The sequence below is a fragment of the Papaver somniferum genome, chromosome 5, assembly GCF_003573695.1.
Source record: "Papaver somniferum cultivar HN1 chromosome 5, ASM357369v1, whole genome shotgun sequence".
NCBI lineage: Eukaryota > Viridiplantae > Streptophyta > Magnoliopsida > Ranunculales > Papaveraceae > Papaver > Papaver somniferum.
This window is the reverse complement of record NC_039362.1, coordinates 38243094-38262214: the sequence shown is the minus strand read 5'-3', so window position 1 is coordinate 38262214 and position 19121 is coordinate 38243094.

Below are 19121 nucleotides of genomic sequence, written 5' to 3'. Positions count from 1 at the left end.
CTAAGCACTCCCTTTGCAGTGCATCTGTGTGAGGTTGAACAGTTTTCTCGGTTGAGGAGTCTCGACAACACGCTATTCTCTTCAATTCTCTGAAAAAACAGCAGACCGTTTATCCCCATCTACGATTGTTTTTAGATATAACCTACTCAATTTCGCGGACTGGGTTCGCGGACTTAAGTTCCTGGACGGAGTTCACAAACTCTGGCAGAATTTCTCAGGACGTGAAATTCCGTCAGTTCGCGGACTTGGCTCACGCCACCATTCCGGTTCTCTTGATCAACAAAGTTCGCAAACTTCGGTTCAAGAAATAAGGACTTATACATATATGTGTATCCACAACAATGCTTATATCCTCCAATGGTTATATAATCTAAACTCTCATTTCAATCATTGAAACATTCTTAGAGGACGTTGATATTCTATAGTTGTTATTCACAAACTATTTTTCGTCAAAGTAAGTAATTTTCAAAGTGATTGAAACTTGTCATGACTTTCGTCACTATGTAAAGATGAACTTGGCTAAAGCGAAAGCTTACAAACACATATTTCGAGAAATAAATAGGAGAGATAAACTCGGCTCGAAATAACAAATGTGTATAATCTAAGTCTATATAGCAAAACGACTTTTGTCTCAATATAGGAGATAAATAGACTTTTGAGTGATAGATAAGTTCAGGTCTCCATATACTTTTTAGTCGATGGAGATCCACCGGTTCCTTGAGTAGTCCTTCGTCTTGTATAATGATTTCCATGGAGTTCTTGAGATCAATTACACTTTTTATCCTAGTCCGAGACCTTAGCTATAGTAGACTAGAAATCAAGACTTATAGTTTTGATCACTAACATTGACAAACATGCTTGAGGATAGCAACGCATGCGAGTTCGACCAAGCAATGCTCTAACAATCTCCCCCTTTGTCAATTTTAGTAACAGAACTATCAATAAATATGGAATACAAAAAATAAATTAATTAATTTTTGTATCTCCTATTCCACATGTCTAATCTTCAACGTTACTCGAAATCTTCGTCACTCCAAGTACTCCAATGATCCCAAAGGTTGTAAGTTCAACATCATCGTTGTTGAAAATCCGTAGCTATAACAACGAGAAAACAAGAGTTCTCAATCATTGTTATACAATGTCATAGTATCATTACACAACATCAAAGTTCAATTGTATCACAACTTCAACAACAATACTATGGTGATATGTATCACTCCCCCTTAGTCAATACTCCATCTCACATGGAAACCACTTCCCCTTACATAATGATCCGAAAACCATATGTATTTGTAGTGTGAACTACATATTAATTCTCCCCCTTTTTGTCAATAGAATTGGCAAAGGTACAAGAACGGGATCCTAATGAAATTTCCGAAAGAGACATTTCATGACCAAAAGAAAGAAACACATATCAACTTATTTGGATGCAATCATAAAGCCGAAGCTAAATGCATTAATAAAGGAGTTTATAAAGATACAAGATAACCTTTATAATATTCCACAGCCACACTCCCCATAAAGATTTGGCAATTAAGCACAAGTTCAATTAAGAACTCTCCCCCATAAAATATCATTCCCGAAAGAACAACAAGAGCGACCTTAATTTCGAAAGAAAAGAAGGATTTCTTTGGACATAAAAAATCACATACGAGTATGAATTTGAATCCAAAATACTCAATTAAATTAACCACAAGAGAACCCATGATTAATTTAATCGAAAAATGCTCAACATACGTAAACTTATGGAGACTCAAAAATATACAATTAGATTAATCACAAGAGAAACCATAATTAATCTAATCGAAATACACAACCAAACTAATCACAAAAGTAATCAATTTAATTGGCCATGCTCGTCATAAAAACTTACGGAGAAACAACTAAATAATCTAACAAGATTATTAATTTAGTTGAATATGCTCGACATAAAGTATCTCGCGGAACAACAACTAAGCTAATCATAAAAATAATCAACTTGGCCGTTTTAGTGCCCAACATAAGACACTTTATGGAGCCTCACAGTAATACATAAAATATGGATCAGGGAAGATCAATACTGCGGAATACACAAGGATTCATTCTATTTTCCATCACTATTCACATAACGATATTCAATAGACATAATCCTTACAAACAAAAGAATTTAACCTATCTTCCATCAATAATTGACATAATTGGCTTAACTTTTGTGTTTGTCAAAAGTCTATTCATTCTTTTATCAATATATGCATATAGACATACGAAAGAATTTACTTTTGACAAGGTATGGGACAATCATAGTTCACGGACGTAAACACACATATCCCATAACAATATTGCAATATATATATAACCATAAAGATTAATACTGCAAAAATCATCTTCCAACAAATTTATAATTTAAACCAATAAATCTAAAATCATGAAGATGAAAACGTTGGACATAGCTATGTGTAATCACAATAATGGCTATTCCAAACTCTAGTTATTCTTTTAAACAAAACAAGGAAAATAGGAGATTTACTAGGCAAATAAACTCATATAGAGAACATGATCTGAAAAACACTAAACCCGGTCAGCAACCAGAGATTGGATATGAACGAGCTCATCAGTTGATTTCTTCAGTTCGTTTTTCAAAAACTCAAGATTCCTTGTTGCGATTCCGAGTTGTTCACGTACGACTTCAAAATCTCGAAGAAGATTTCCTACCAGTTGTGATGACATCTGAACTGGCAGTTTGTTTTCATGATCAATGGCATGATAACATGTTATGAAAACAGGATTCTCGTGAAACTCGATAGTCTTCCCCTTCTTGACTTCATCATCTTCGTTTCCTCTATTCATTGCGCACACCAAAAATTGGTAAAACCCTTTGACCTTTCAGAACATTGTAACAAGGGATGACACACAAGTGTATAAATAAGTTCCATGGAAAATCCTAGGAGGGTTTGTACACGTTCGTGTGGGTCAGGAGTTCGTGCACTAGAGGTCACGGCCTTAAGGTGTGACCAAATGGAATGAGAATGAAGTTCGTATGTCAAGACTAATATTTGAGAACCAACTATTTGGAGGAAGCACACGCAACCATGAAATTTTCTCAAGGACGAAAGATCATGATTATCTACAAGAGAAAAACTGGAGCGAAGCTCAACAGATTTTAAAGATAAATAAAACAAGGAAGGGAAAACATACAACCTTGACAGCACTTCTCAAGACACACTTCTTGAGAACAATGAGCATCCTTCTTAAATTAAAAGAGGGATGCTATAGTGAGCATTCATGGTGTATTAAGATGAGCATTTTGCTCATCAATATTGACTTCTTCTTTTTCTTTTCAGAAGGATTTAGAGACAAATCACATGACATAGTTGAAGGAGTTTTATTAAAAGAGGAACAAGGAGTACCTGAGTCAATCGCTTTCCATGTTTTTTTTGATGCCCTGTTTGAGTCTGTTTATGCTTATCTTAAGTTCTGAGACTCGATTATTGATATGAAAGCAATCTGGAGCTGAAATCTTGGATTTGCGGCCTTCTTCAGGGAGGGACAAGAAACTCAACCTTTCTTTCTTTCTTTCTCCTATGTCTTTTCCTCTTTTCAGAGTTATTTAAGAAGTCAGTTACTCTTCTGTCGTTCTTCCTTCTACCATTTTTCGTTTCAAAGGCACGATTAAGAAAAGACTTATCATAGTAGTTTTCTTGATTGTCGAAAGTGTCCTTTACTCCAACAATGTGAGAGATAGGTTTGATGACTTCTTTAGACATCCATGCAAGCATGTTGTGAAGTTTTTCATTCCTTAAACGAAAACGACATCTTTGCTCAGAATGTCATTTATTTCAGCAGTGATAGCAGTTAAAGGAATTATTCTTAACTGTTCTCGTGTGAGTAGATTTGGAAGAAGTAGAATCCTTGTTTTTGGGCACATTACAAGCTGCGAAAGGTTTTTCACATGAAGAATTATCAATAGCTTTAACAAAATTGATCTTACTAGTTCTTGGAGCGTCTATCCCTTTATAGCCCAGACCACGTGTATCACGATGTTCTTCACATGCTCCAATCATAAAAGACAATTTTGTAGAGATATATTTGAATCTTTTCAGACTCTCTTCCAGTGATTTCACTTTATCAAGAGCAGCTGCAAGGTCAGTCTCCAAGGATTTTTCTTTGGCAAGAAGACTGTGTTCTTTGTCATCAAAACATTTTTGTTGAGAGTCATATCTTGCTTCAGCTTCTGCAAGTCTTTCTTTCAACACAAAGATATTTCAGAGAAGATTATCACATTCAGACCTTTTTGTGCGTACATCTTCTTCACGATCTTTGACGATAGATTTTAGGAGATTATATCCACCATCATATCCTTTAAAGAGTTTTCTCAATTTTCTATTTTCTTGACAAAGAGGAGTCATGTACTTACTCAAGCAAGTTGTTGAGTTCTCTTCTTTCAAAGCATGGTCAAATAGCTTGATATATTGAGAGACTTCCTCATCGATACTTTGTCCTTCTTCTGAATCAATGTCATCTGAAAGTTCATCCAACTTCTCATCAAGAGATTTTTCCCAGTCGAACGCAGATTCAGTTAAGGAACAGGAGATAGAGTTTTTCTCAGAAGTTTCAGGACTTTGAAGCTCACACGAGAGTCTCTGAACTGATGTTGCGTTATCAGAGATAGTACTCTTGTCCATAGAGTCAGATCGCCACAAACACAGACTTTTGAGGTCTTAAACGTGTTTGCCTGCTCTGATACTAATTGAAAAAGTGGGGGTACAACAACCACATCCAATATTTCGCTTAGAAATCTGAATGCACAAACTCCAATATACTTTCTAGAGAATCAACTAGACAGTCAGACTCAAACTAGATAAAAAGTATATCAAAGAGTTTAAATATCAATTTCTCAATTTTATATATACTCAAGCAAATAGAAATTTGCGAGTCTTTATCAAATACTAGAGAGATAACTTGGATGGTACCAAAGACCAATATCCAAGTATCAATCAATTTAAATCAACAACCAAAAGGTCGGATATTCTAATTTGTTGAACAACGCACAACCTGTGATATTTAACAAAATATAATGCGGAAAAGAAATAACACAGACACCAGAATTTTGTTAACGAGGAAACCGCAAATGCAGAAAAACCCCGGGACCTAGTCCAGATTGAACACACACTGTATTAAGCCTCTACAGACACTAGCCTACTCCAAATTAACTTCGGTCTGGACTGTAGTTGAACCCAAATCAATCTCACACTGATCCAAGGTACAGTTATGCTCCTATGTCTCTGATCCGAGCATAATGCTACGTACTTGATTCCCTTAGATGATCTCACCCACAACAAAGAGTTTCTACGATCCAAAGTCGAAGACTTTAATAAACAAATATGTATCAAACAGAAAAGTCTACGGTAATAGATAAATCCGTCTCCCACTAATATACCTACGAGTTTTGTTCCGTCTTTTGATAAATCAAGGTATAAAGGAACCAATTGATAAACCGAACTTATATTCCCGAAGAACAACCTAGTATTATCAATCACCTCACAATAATCTTAACCGACGCAGCGAAAAAAGATATTACGGAATCACAAACGATGAGACGAAGTGTTTGTGATTTCTTTTATATCTTGCCTATCGGAGATATCAATCTCAAGCCAATTATTACAGTTGTACTCGTACGATAGAAACAACAAGATCAGATCACACAACTACAAGAAAGTAGTATCGGTCTGGCTTCATAATCCCAGTGAAGTCTTTAAGTCGTTAACCTGGTTTAGAAGAAGAAACCAGAGGTTAAAGGATAATCGACTCTAGCTTAGCACAACTAGTATCACACAGAAGGTGTGGGAATTAGGTTTCCCAGTTGCTAGAGTTCTCACTTATATAGTCTTTCAAATCAGGGTTTGCAATCAATGTTATCTTGGTAACAAAGCATTCAATATTCACCGTTAGATGAAAACCTGATTAGATTCAAGTTAATATCTTTCAACCGTTATATCAAAAACTAGATTGTTACACACAAATGAAATGCACGTTTCTAGGCTTGTGTAACCATACCCAAACTTGTACATTTGTTGGTTCAACAATAGTCAACCAAAGAGTTAGCCATATGATCACTTTCATATCAACCATACTCTTCTTCACCATAACTAGTTCAAGTGACTCAAATGAACTAGTTAGAGAGTTGTTCAATTGCAAGGAAATCTTATGTAACTACACAAGACACAATCGAAGCAAAAACGATTTGATTCACTCGAATCGGTTCATGAACTATATATCCACGGTTTGCAATTTGCATTCCTTAGTTTATATAAGATTAAGTTCATAAACATTGTTTTTAGATATAACCTACTCAAGTTCGCGGACTTAAGTTCCCGGACGTTCACAAATTCCAGCAGAATTTCTCTGGACGAGAACTTCCGCCAGTTCGCGGACTTGGCTCACGCCACCATTCAGGTTCTCTTGATCAAAAAAGTTCGTAAACTTCGGTTCAAGAAATAAGGACTTATACATATATGTGTTTCCACAACAATGCTTATATCCTCCAATGGTTATATAATCTAAACTCTCATTTCAATCATTGAAACATTCTTAGAGGACGTTGATATTCTATAGGTGTTATTCACAAACTATTTTTCGTCAAAGTAAGCAATTTTCAAAGTGACTGAAACTTGTCATGACTTTCGTGACTAGGTAAAGATGAACTTGGCTAAAGCGAAAGCTTACCAACACATATTTCGGGAAATAGATAGGCGAGATAAACTCGGCTCGAAATAGCAAATGTGTATAATCTAAGTCTATATAGCAAAACGACTTTTGTCTCAAAATAGGAGATAAATAGACTTTTGAGTGATAGATAAGTTCAAGTCTCCACATACCTTTTAGTCGATGAAGATCCACCGGTTCCTTGAGTAGTCCTTCGTCTTGTATGATGATTGTCATGGAGTTCTTGAGCTCAACTACACTTTCTATCCTAGTCTGAGACCTTACCTATAGTAAACTAGAAATCAAGACTTATAGTTTTGATCACTAACATTGACAAACATGCTTGAGATAGAAACGCATGGGAGTTCGACCGAGCAATGCTCTAACACACCTAGTTCCGTCTGTATCCCTGCGCCTCCAACTTGTAGTAAGTCACGCACTTGGAACAATTCCTTTGGTTCGTATTCCAAACAGTAAAAGGACAACAAATCTGTTCGGTAACAACTCTTTTCAACCAAGTGATATGAGTTCGGCAAAAGTCTCTTCCGTTTATCCCAATAAACTCGTTTGTCATGTCCTTAGATCTATCCAACAACAACCACCAGAGTAATTGTCAAGATTTTGCAATCAATACTTTTAATCACAGAGAATTGTATTGATGCCGATCTACTCAACTAATCAATCCAAATCCAATCTATCACAAAGATATGCTGATTATAGTTGGATCCTCTTTACCCGAAACAAGTATTGTGCACACCAAAGATTATGAACCCAAATCAGAAATCTTCTTCGTATTCAAATCTCCTTAGATCTTCAATAAACACCTGCACACAATCAACTTGAATCTCTTGTGATCAATCACACACAGAACGGAGTCTGTTAACAATGGATTATCACAAGACGTCTTTATATCTACAAACAGTCTAAAGATCCCCGTCGAAACTTCGATCTAGTTTGAGTGAATCTTATATCAGAAGAAAAGATTTTCAAGCATAAACAAAATAGGTGCAATCAAAGTTCAACAACCGTTAGTCAATCAAATCAATCGAAAACAAAAGATAAACTGCAATTATCTACTTTCCCACCAACATTACTAATAGAGCTTCTCAATCCCAAAGGAGTCTTTAAACCGAGCGGCCGTAAGAGATTTCGCCTAATTAGGTTATTTTCCTCTCCGAATAGGCGGCTCCACTAGTAACAACACAACTAAGTAGTTTTGCTGGCTCTGAGGATTAGTTTGCTCGAAATGCAAACTTCAATATTTACAGAGCAAGGAAGTTTGGACACCAAGGAATTTCCAAAACCGAAAATATTCTCAAGATATGCAATATATTACCAAATTCGGTTTCCATAATTCCTGGAAATGCACTGTCCAAATATTGACCGAAATCTCTTAGAAAATCTCCAACTAGTAAATGCACATTACTAATTTTTCTTTTCCAAATATAAAACTAAAAATCTTAGTTAAAAGATTCTCAATTTATTTTCGATCCGGGATTCTCCTTTAGCTATTAAGGAATATCTTTGAACAATAAAAGATAAGCATTACTGCACATGGTCAAAGTATGTAGACATCTTTACTTTGTAAGTACTTTTTCATACTTACAACCTTGAAACCAATTTTCCACACTTCCAAACAAGTGTAGAATTGGTTCATCTGACTTCCAAGAACTACGTGATTGATTATCCTATCAAATCACCAAACATGGGTTTCACGGTTCTAACAAAAAAAGTTTCGGTTCTACCTCCATGTGGGTACTAGAATTAGTCACGCTAGTTACCAAAACTTGGTTGACTAGGTACTAGCATTGGTTCCCACATATATGGTATCTAACTTGTATTTGGTGCACATGTCCATAGGATCGGTTCCCAATGTCTAAAAACGTGTAACAGATGTTCATACGATCGGTTCCCAATAACTAGAAACTTGTTGCACCTCTTACAAGGATCGATTCCCCTTTTGTGATCGGTTGCACCTATTACTAGGATCGGTTCTCCTTTTCCTAGAGTTGGTCATAACAATTACTACAAATCGATCATACCACCTCAGGTGATTACTTAAGATCGGATTCACTAATAACAGTCATACCAATACAAAAGTAAGGCCTTGAATGAATAATTTTACCAAGAACATAAGCAAGTCATGAGCGGTTATACTAAACACACATATTGGCAATTCAAAAAGATTTGCAATGTATAACAATACCAATAATCCTAGCGATTTCCCTTTCGATTCATAAAACAAGTTTATGAATTGTACTTCCTTTAAACGAATGTAAAAACATTGTTTCCTAGGAAGAAATCTTCACCCATACCCATACATAATCACAATAGCATTCATACGATTATGTCGGTGTCTTATATACGAAGTTCAAAAAATAAGCGTTATACTTCGTATTATATTCCTTAATACTATGTTTAACTAGAGTATAATCATTCACATCTTCGCAGTTATGTTTTCAATATGCACGACTTGAAAGATACGTTAGGGAATGAAATAGTTCAAGTCAAATATTACTAACCTCAAGTGGAAGGATGATGTCGTCGTTGTAGCTCCTTACTTCTTCACATTCAAGTCTTCACGTAATACTTGTAATGTCTCATATCCTAATACTTTCAAGCTAAGCTATACGAAGTTGACTCTAGTAAATAATCAAGCGACTCTTTAAATGAGTTTTGATTCACTAAAATATGACAACCAAACTTGACATACCAACGCTTGGTGGGTTCAACCGAGCTATGCTCTAACATCAAGGAAATTCCAAAACCAAAAGATTCTCAAGATATGCAATAAAGTACCTAAGTTCGGCTTTCATATTTCCAAGTAATATCCAACTTGTAATTCCAAAATCTCTCTTTAGAAAATATCTATTATTAGTTTAGCAGTTAACTATTATAGTTTTTCTAGAGATATGTTTTGATTGTTGGAAAGTCAAAAACATATAATTCAAAAATCTTAATTAAAAGATTCTCAATATTTCGGTTTGGGATCACCTTGTATAAAAAAAGATTTTTTTTTTAAATCAAGGATAAGAATTATGTACATGTTCACATTATGTCGACATCTGGAACTGTCCTATCTAGCAAACCCGAATTCCAAACTCACACAAAACCATAAAGTGATATGTGAATATTGAAATCGGTTTTGCTCTTGAGATCGGTTTTACCATGACTCCTAACATAGGTTAAGATCGGTTTTACCTATCTCCAAATATAGGTAGGGATCGATTTTACCATAAATCCCAACAATAGCTGGGATTTGTTTTACCAAGACTCACAATATAAGTGGGGTCATATCTACCAACAAAATTCCCAATATAGGTAGGGATCGGTTCTACCATGATTCCCAACAAAAGCTAGGATCGGTTCTACCAAGTATACCAAGATAGGTAGAGATCGGTTCTACCTTGACTTTCAACATAAGTTAAGATCAGTTCTACCTGAAATCCCACCTTAGGTTAGAATTGGTCATCCAAATCTTCATAGAAAACCGGAGCAAAACAACTATTGATTTCTTTTCGATTACAAAGCAAGTTTGTATATGTACTTCCTTTAAACCAATGTAATAAAACATGGTTTCCTAGGATGAAATCACACCTATATCCAATACACAATCAAGTAACAAGTTATATAGATTATGTCGATGTTGCATTTTATGAAGTTCAAAAGATAGACTGTAATTCATATACTTTCTTAACACTTTGATCCTACTAATGTTGAAAAAGCGGGGGTCTAATAACCACACCCAATATTTCTCTTAGCAATCTGTATGGACTAACTCCAATATACTTTCAAGAGAATCAACTAGACTTTCAGACTCAATCTTAAGAAAAGTACATCCAAGAGTTATATCTCAAATTCCTTAATTCAATCTGCAATCAAACAAATAGGAATTTGTGATCCCGATTGAATATAAGAAATAACTTGTACGGTATGAAAAACCAATATCCAAGTGTTAATCAATTTATCAACAACCAAAGGTTGGATTCACAATTGATTGAATTTACGCACAACCTGTGATATTTCAATAATATAAAAAATATAATGCGGAAAAGAAATAACACAGACACCAGAAATTTTGTTAACAAGGAAACCGCAAATGCAGAAAACCCCCGGGACCTAGTCCAGATCCTAACACCACACTGTATTAAGCCGCTACAGACACTAGACTACTCCAAGTTAACTTCGGACTGGAATGTAGTTGAGCCTTAACCAATCTCACACTGATCAAGGTACAGTCGCGTTCCATACGCCTCTAGAACCACGCCAAATTCTGCACACTTGATTCCCTTAGCTGATCTCACCCACAACTAAGAGTTGCTACGACCCAAAGTCGAAGACTTGATTACCCAATCTGTCTCACACAGAAAAATCTATTGAATAGATAAATCTGTCTCCCACAGATATACCTATGAGTTTTGTTCCTTCTTTTGATAAATCAAGGTGAACAGGAACCAATTGATAAACCGGACTTATATTCTCGAAGAACATCCTAGTAATATCAATCACCTCACAATAATCTTAATCATATGGTAGCGAAACAAGATATTGTGGAATCACAAACGATGAGACGAAGATGTTTGTGACTACTTTTTATCTTGCCTATCGGAGATTAAATCTCGAGAAAACCTTAGAGAAGATAGTACTCAATCACGATAGAAAACAACAAGATCAGAACACGTAACTACAAACAAAATAGTTGGGTCTGGCTTCACAATCCCAATGAAGTCAAGTCGTTAACCTATAGGTTTTTGGGAAAACCTAAGGTTAAAGGAGAATCGACACTAGTCGCAACTATTATCACACAGGAGGTGTGGGGATTAGGTTTCCCAGTTGCTAGAGTTCGCCAATTATATAGTCTTCAAATCAGGGTTTGCAATCAATGCTACCTTGGTAACAAAGCATTCAATATTCGTCGTTGGATGAAAACCTGATTAGACTCAAGCTAATATCTTTCAACCGTTAGATCGAACTTAGCTTGTTACACACAAATGAAAAGTGACTTCATTTAGATATGAGTAACCGTACCTAAATGTGTGCACCTTGTTGGCTCAATAATAGTTAACCGAATTTAGCCATATGAACACTTTCATATCAACCTTATTCATCTTAACCATAACTAGTTCAAATGACTCAAATGAAACTAGTTCTAGAGTTGTTCAATTGTTTATATTCTCATAGAAGTATACAAGACACAATTGAAGCAAAATTGATCATGAACATTATAAATGTATTAGTTCATTTATATAAATGAACCTACTCAAGAACATAACCTACTCATTTGTATAAATGAACCCACGGTTTATAAAAGATTGCATTCTTTATTATATAAATGTACTAGTTCATGAACAAACCGATTCTAGAACATAACCTACTCAAGTATGCAAACGGGTATGCATAACTAAGTGGCCAGACTAAGTCTGGGTTCGCCAGTATGCGAACGGGTACGCACACCTTCCAAACTCATTTGAATTTCCGGAACTTGAAACTCATGTCAGTACGCATACCGGTATGCATATTATGGTTCCCGGATTTGAAATAACTCGCAACAGTTAGCATACAAGTACGCATACTGTGTTATATCCAATCATGGTTACTTTTTCTAAACTCCCATTTCAATCATTGAAACATTCTTAGAAGGCGACAATAGCTGTCTCATGCAAACAATTAGCTCCAAAGTAATTTTCTAGTGATCGAATGATCAATGAGAAACATTCCGAGTCTACATCAAATGACCGTCTCACACAAATCATGTAAGATGTGACAAGGCGATTTTCACATGATCATCTGTTGACTTTCGTCAAGAATATAAGATGAACTTGGTTAAAGCGAAAGCTTACCAACACATATTTCGAGAAATATGTAAGCGAGTTAAACTCAGCTCGAAATATCAAATGTGTATAATCGAAGTCTATATAGCTATACGACTTTTGTCTCAAATAGGATATAAAGTAGATAAACTTTTGAGTGATAAATGAGTTCAAGTCTCCACATACCTTTTGTTGATGAAGTTCCACAAGCTCCACTTAGTAGTTCTTCGTCTTCAATCGATGAACGTCGTGAAGTCTAATGCTCAACTACACTTACTATCCTAATCCGAGACTTAGCTATAAGTATACTATAAATCAAGACTTATAGTTTTGGCAACTAAACTTGACAAACAAGCTTGAGATAACAATGCTTGCGAGTTCGACCGTGCAGTGCTCTAGAAAATGTGAGCAAGTCTAATACTAGAGTATCACATATATAACCTCGCATGTTATGTTTTCAATCTTAAACAAATTGAAAGAAACGGTAGGAATGAAAACAAGTCAAGTCAGTATCACTAACCTCAAGTGGAAGGACGATGTATTCGTTGTAGTTGATACGTCTTCACGTTCTTCTGGTCTTCAGAGTAATACTTGTATGTCTCAACATTCCTAGACTTTCTAGTATAAGCTAAACGAAGTTGACTCTAGTAATTTTAATCAAGCGCATCTAACGGAGTTTGATACTAAAATATGACAACCAAACTTGAAATACCAACGCTTGGTGGGTTCAACCGAGCAATGCTTTAACAGAAGTCTTCACAGCGGGTGAAGCAACTTAAGATAGTGGACTTTATCTTAGAATTCACGTGTATTGGCCAGATTAGTTGTAAGCACAGGGATACTAAATAGGGGTAGTTTACTTGGTCTCAACCATACGAAGTCGGTAGTAGTCTTGTATAACGTCTTAATTATGAGAGTATTCAAAACTTGACTAGGTCCCGGAGTTATTCTGCATTTGCGGTTTCCTCGTTAACAAAACTATTATATTTTTGTGCTTTTACTTTTTCCACATTAAAAGTTATTTAATTGTAAATTTTCTACTCGTATACTTGAAGACTATTAGATTCAAAAAGATTATGGTGCACTTGGTACCCTAGTCATTTCACTTTTCCTTCAAAACATTATCATTAATTTGTTACTTTTTGTGTGAGCATTGATGCATAATACCCACTTAAAACCTAAAACAAAGATGAGACATAAAAGTCAAGCAATAATGTATAGGATATATAACGGTTAGCTAAAAATAATTTTTTAAAGACCTCTCCATCTTTTTTTGAGGAAAACTATGTGATTAGGCCATCTAGTATAGTAGGATAAGGGTTGTCTTATTAGTTTTGAAATGATTAAGTTATCCTTTATTCAATTATTTTAAGTTACGTTATTGTAGGTGATGAAAAATGGGTAGGGTTACAGAGGTAAAAGAAGGTATGAATGCGGAAGGTTGATTACGAACAGACCCCGGCCCACGAAGATGGTCGTTCTAATACTGTTTTAGTCGCAAATGGTGGTCGGGGTTGGTCTAGGGAGGAAGGGTGAGAGAGGTGAGAGTTGTTAATTGTAGAGAGTTGCAGATGAAGAAGCTCTAAGAGAGAGAGAGAGAGATAGTTTTAAAGAAATTGTTATGTTGTTCTATGTTTAGAATGACTGAAAGTTGGTCTATTTATTGCTCTGCAAAACCGTAATCCCCCTTATTCTCAGGAATAGTTACGAATAAATCAAGGGTTAATTTTATCCTCATCCAGTTGATTCCTTATGACCAACTATACCCTTCCCCTGTGAGTAGGTTGATACCCACACATGCCTTAGACTGCCATACCAAACCCTAAGTTTATCCCCCATTAATTTGTGGTGTAATCATCCTTCATTTGTAACATGTTGTAAGATCGATGCGGAAGTATTATCCATAGTTGTCGTAAATTGGATGAAGGAATACCCGTGGAAGCAAGCTTGAGTCCTCTGAAGAGCTCAAGGAGGTTTGCTAAGTCTATGTGTATCATGAAGAGAGCACAATCTTGGTTGAGGTAGAGTATGACCTTGGATAATCACATGCAGATTGTTGAACAGAGGCATGACCAAGTTGTAGAAGGTTTAAGGCCTAGGCGTGGCCGAATTTGTAGAGGATTTAAGGATGAGAATGAGACTGAAGACAAAGACGTTTCTATTGGATTCTATGAGTGATGTTGACTGTAGATTGGATGAGAAGGTGACTGAGTATTCTCATCCTCGTATACGGTTGATTTCCTTTCTTAGGGATCCACAAAATAGAAAAAATAAAATAATTTTTTTAAGCGTTACCGTTCAACATGTGTAAAATTTTATGTTTATTACTGCTTGCACATGTGAGAAACCTGTTTCTATCATTTTGAGAGTGATCGACGTGTCAGGAAGAAGTCGACGATAAATGCTTCTCTCAAGAGTGCTTTCCATCATTTTCGCATAGTACTGACATTGGTTTAACACAACACACCCTCCCTCTTATCTATTACGTGTATTTATATTTGAAATTTTCTCTTGTACTTCTAAGTTCTTGACAATAGGTGGAGAATCTTTAAATCTTCATGTCTCTTTGGATGCTTGCGGCTTTGGAGTATTCGGGAGTTGGATTAGGTTTTATGGGTATACTTGTTGTAAACCCTCACGTGTAAACCTAGGTTTAAAGTATTGTTGGACATACTTAGTGTAATCATGATTCCTACTAAAAGAAGTAGGTTCTAGGAATATAGTTTTCTTGAGTAATAACAAAAGCTAAATGTGGAAGTATTTCATAAGTGATTAATTCACATGTTTTTAGTGTCAATTATATACTTTTTATATCTATAATTCTTGCATATTACTTTTTTTTTTCTTTCTCTATCTTATGTGTTATATTAGGTTTAAACGTCCAAAAAGGACCTAGGAATTACTAAAATGAGTTAGGAATTGAAGTATTCCAATGGGGAAGGACCAAATAAAACTCGTTCAAAAACATAATTTAATTTCACTTATCTTTTAGAAGAAAAAAAGAAGAACTCAGGGCAAAAAAAATGAGGTCATTCTGAGATTGGACGAAGAAGTTATACATAAAACAGTCAAGACAAAAAAACTTGGCCTCAATGGGATTCTAAACCATAGGAGGAAAGGATACTTGAGGGCCAAGCATTGAGGTTATAAAGAAAACCTCAAAGGCTCAAGAAAGATATGATACTTGAGGGCCAAGCATTAAGGTTATAAAGAAAACCTCGAAGGATCAAGAAAGATATGATCAACATCTAATATCACTTCTTTTACATCGTAAACCTAGGATTTACCTTTATAGGAGGAACCATTCTTCTTTGTAATATGAGTAGCTAAACCTTTTATTAATTAAGGATGAATTCAGTGTTCCAAACGTGAAAGTTTATTATTTATATAAGTCTATTGAGAGTTTTAATCATTTTATCGTTTGTCTTTACTACACCTAAGGTTTATGATTGATTTCTAGATTTTTGGAGTGCACCCTAGATTAATTTATTGATCATTCTTATGATGGTAGAAGGTGGGTGATAAGTGTAATCGTCAAGTGAAAATCGCAAAACCTTGCAGAGGGATTCCATAGAGCAATTGCGAGTGAAGACAACATCAATAAATGAACCGGGAGCTAAGATTTAAACAATTGGGATCAACATTAATTCACAAAGCCTTGAGCGTTCATTTGGGTTCCACCTTGGGTGAGTTACAACTTGGTGGTTCATACAAATGGTATCTCGTAATAGAAAGCATCCATATTTAGTGATGAAATGAACTTTAGGGATAACACTGAGCTAGCTGTTATTCTACGACATGTGGTGATTGATTCTAACTAAAGGTAGATAGCTATATTAATTCAATTAACATTCGGAGAAGGATTTCATTAATCATCTCTTTCTTTTATTTATTATATATTCTTTTTATCTAGTTTAATCAATTCAATCCCCTTTATCATTATTTACTTTGTTTAGTTTGTTACGCAACTCTCTATTGGAATTTCAATCCCCCTTTAATTAGTCCGAAATATCTTAAGTAATTTGTTGCACTACAAAACGCATCATGAGTCCTGGTATTTAAAAGGGAACCCGTTGAAAAATTTATCTGAGGAGGAAGGCGAGATTTATTCGCAAAGATCCGGAACCAGACTATCGATCTTTTCTGAGAAGTTAGTTATAACAACTAGTGCTAATATAATGATAGAGGATATCCAATATCAATTTCCTCTTCGTTTGATGATTTTCAGCCTGTTTTTACATATAGTTCCAACAAGAAAATGCTAGTCCAATATGGAGATTCATTTAAAAAGTCACATGCTAAGTCTTTGAATTAAACGCTTATGGTGAGCTTAGAGATATATTATTCTCTACTTCTATATTATTTCTTTTCCCTTTATTGTTCTTTTTCTTGGAGGTTATGACTTTATGTCCCTCTTGTTGTATTATTTTTGATTTTTTATCAATATATTCCCTCATTGAGTTTGTCTAAACTGAAAATATGTTTGTTGCATGTTTGATCTTGATTTAGTTTAGATATATTTAATGGGTTTTGATATCTTGTGCATCCATATACAAGGTAAAAACCAATCATTGACACGAAAAAATTAATAAAATATAGTATATGAGAGAGAATGATTCTTTGCATTAGAGAATGCAAATATTCATGGATTTTTGAACATCTCTTCACAAATGCATTCTTCAATACAAAAATCCATTCTCTCGTATATTTTATTATCTTTTTCACTTTCACGTGTAATTTTGAGTTAAGTCATTCTTGATTAATAAGAAATACTTTTTTTTTTTGAAGGATACATGGGTTTTAACAAACCGAAATTTATTAAATTACCTCATTAAAATTGAGGTTTGAAGGATACATAGTGGTGGAAAATAACCATTCCACCCATTGGAATCAGTCATATTAATATCAATTACTACATAGTTAGAAAACAGAAAGAATAACCTAGTACTAAATTTACAGAAAATTTAGGGTTGTTAAAACCCATCTTTTCTTCAATTTTTCCTTTTTACAGATTCCGAAACTTAAAGAAACGAAAAACCGAAATTGTACTGATTTACATTCCGTCGACGAAATTGACATCCTTCTAGTGGTCATTAATTCAAACCATTTTGATTCCTGATCTTTTGATTCTTGATCATTAACATCGTATATGTTAAATGCTTCTATGTAAAGGAAGTAATTATGCCCAAAATAATATCATCACTGCCAATCTTGATCTTGTTTGCTGAAGAAGATCATCATCCATGATGTAATTGATAACAATGAAGCAACAACACCACAAAAAAACACCAACTTGGCTAATGTATAACAAATCTAGATGACATAGAGAAGTCATTTGATCAATCAAAGCAAAAAATTAAAAAAAAAACTAAATAGAAAAATTATTGGATCAACAATTTGTTTTATTGAATAATATTATAAAAACTAATAGTATTAATCTTGATTTTCCCGGCAGATCTGAAAAATCAAATCTAATCCGCACAGATCAAGCAATTAACAAGAAATACTAAAATAACTGGGGATAATTAAAAATGACATCGCTGACGCGTGGTGTGATTGCGCAGTGAAAACTAAAAGCCTTAGCATATAAGGGAGGCATAATAACGTAAACTCTGTGCCGGCTACAACAACAAGTTTTTATAACCACAAACAAGGGTAGTGTTTTTTGTTCTTTTTTTAATATCAGCCAGAACAAACACTTCGGTTCGATTTGGAAAATCCCATGGCTTAGGTGGCGACGATCATGTCAATGTTATCCACCATTGGCAACCGTCTCCCACTTTCAAAGTACTACTACAATACAAATGAGTGCACAAGTTCTCGACTCTTTCCCTTATTTTGCCTATTATCCTTGTTTGCGACTCGTCATAGAAATATCTCGTACGTGTCATTCTCTTTGGTAATATTTTATTAGTTAGAGAATGTGAAAGTTTCTGACGAACCCAAATTTGGTTCATCTCTCTTTTAAAAACCCATCGTTAAGATATGTAACCCAAAAAATATAATCTACGGTTAAGATTAATAGTTTTTTATCGGATTAGTGTTTTCACATTTTTAAGAGGACTTAATTAACCTTTATCTGACAATTTAACCGGTCCACTTTACCAAAATTTCCTCTCGGTTATGTGAATATTACGATTCTCATCTTCCCTCCTCTTCCCTTCCGTTAACTCCAGCCGGCTAGCTAGGGATTCTCTCCTTATCATTTTCTTCCCAATTAAAATCAAACCTAAAAAGGAAAGAATGAAGCAAAGAACAAGAGTTAACAATTTACATTAAACCTCGTGATCTTTGTTTCTTTCCGCCATAACTCAAAAGTGGTGCATAAACATGGTTGAGTTTGAAAAGGGTAAGTACAACAGTCTAAGCGTCACAATATGTGATGATGATGGAATGCGAGGGTTCTTTTTTTATTTATTATTATTTTATTTTTTGATAAACAAGGAACCTTTTCATTAATGGGATTTCAAGATTACAATGAGTTTAAGATCGAAAATAAGAGAATACAGAGTAACAAGAACATACCGTAAGAGTACAATACCGAGAAATCCGACAAGAGAAAGAGAGGGATTACCGGAATAAGACAAATACAAGTATGAATAAGATCCGATTAAATCGAAAGAATTATGG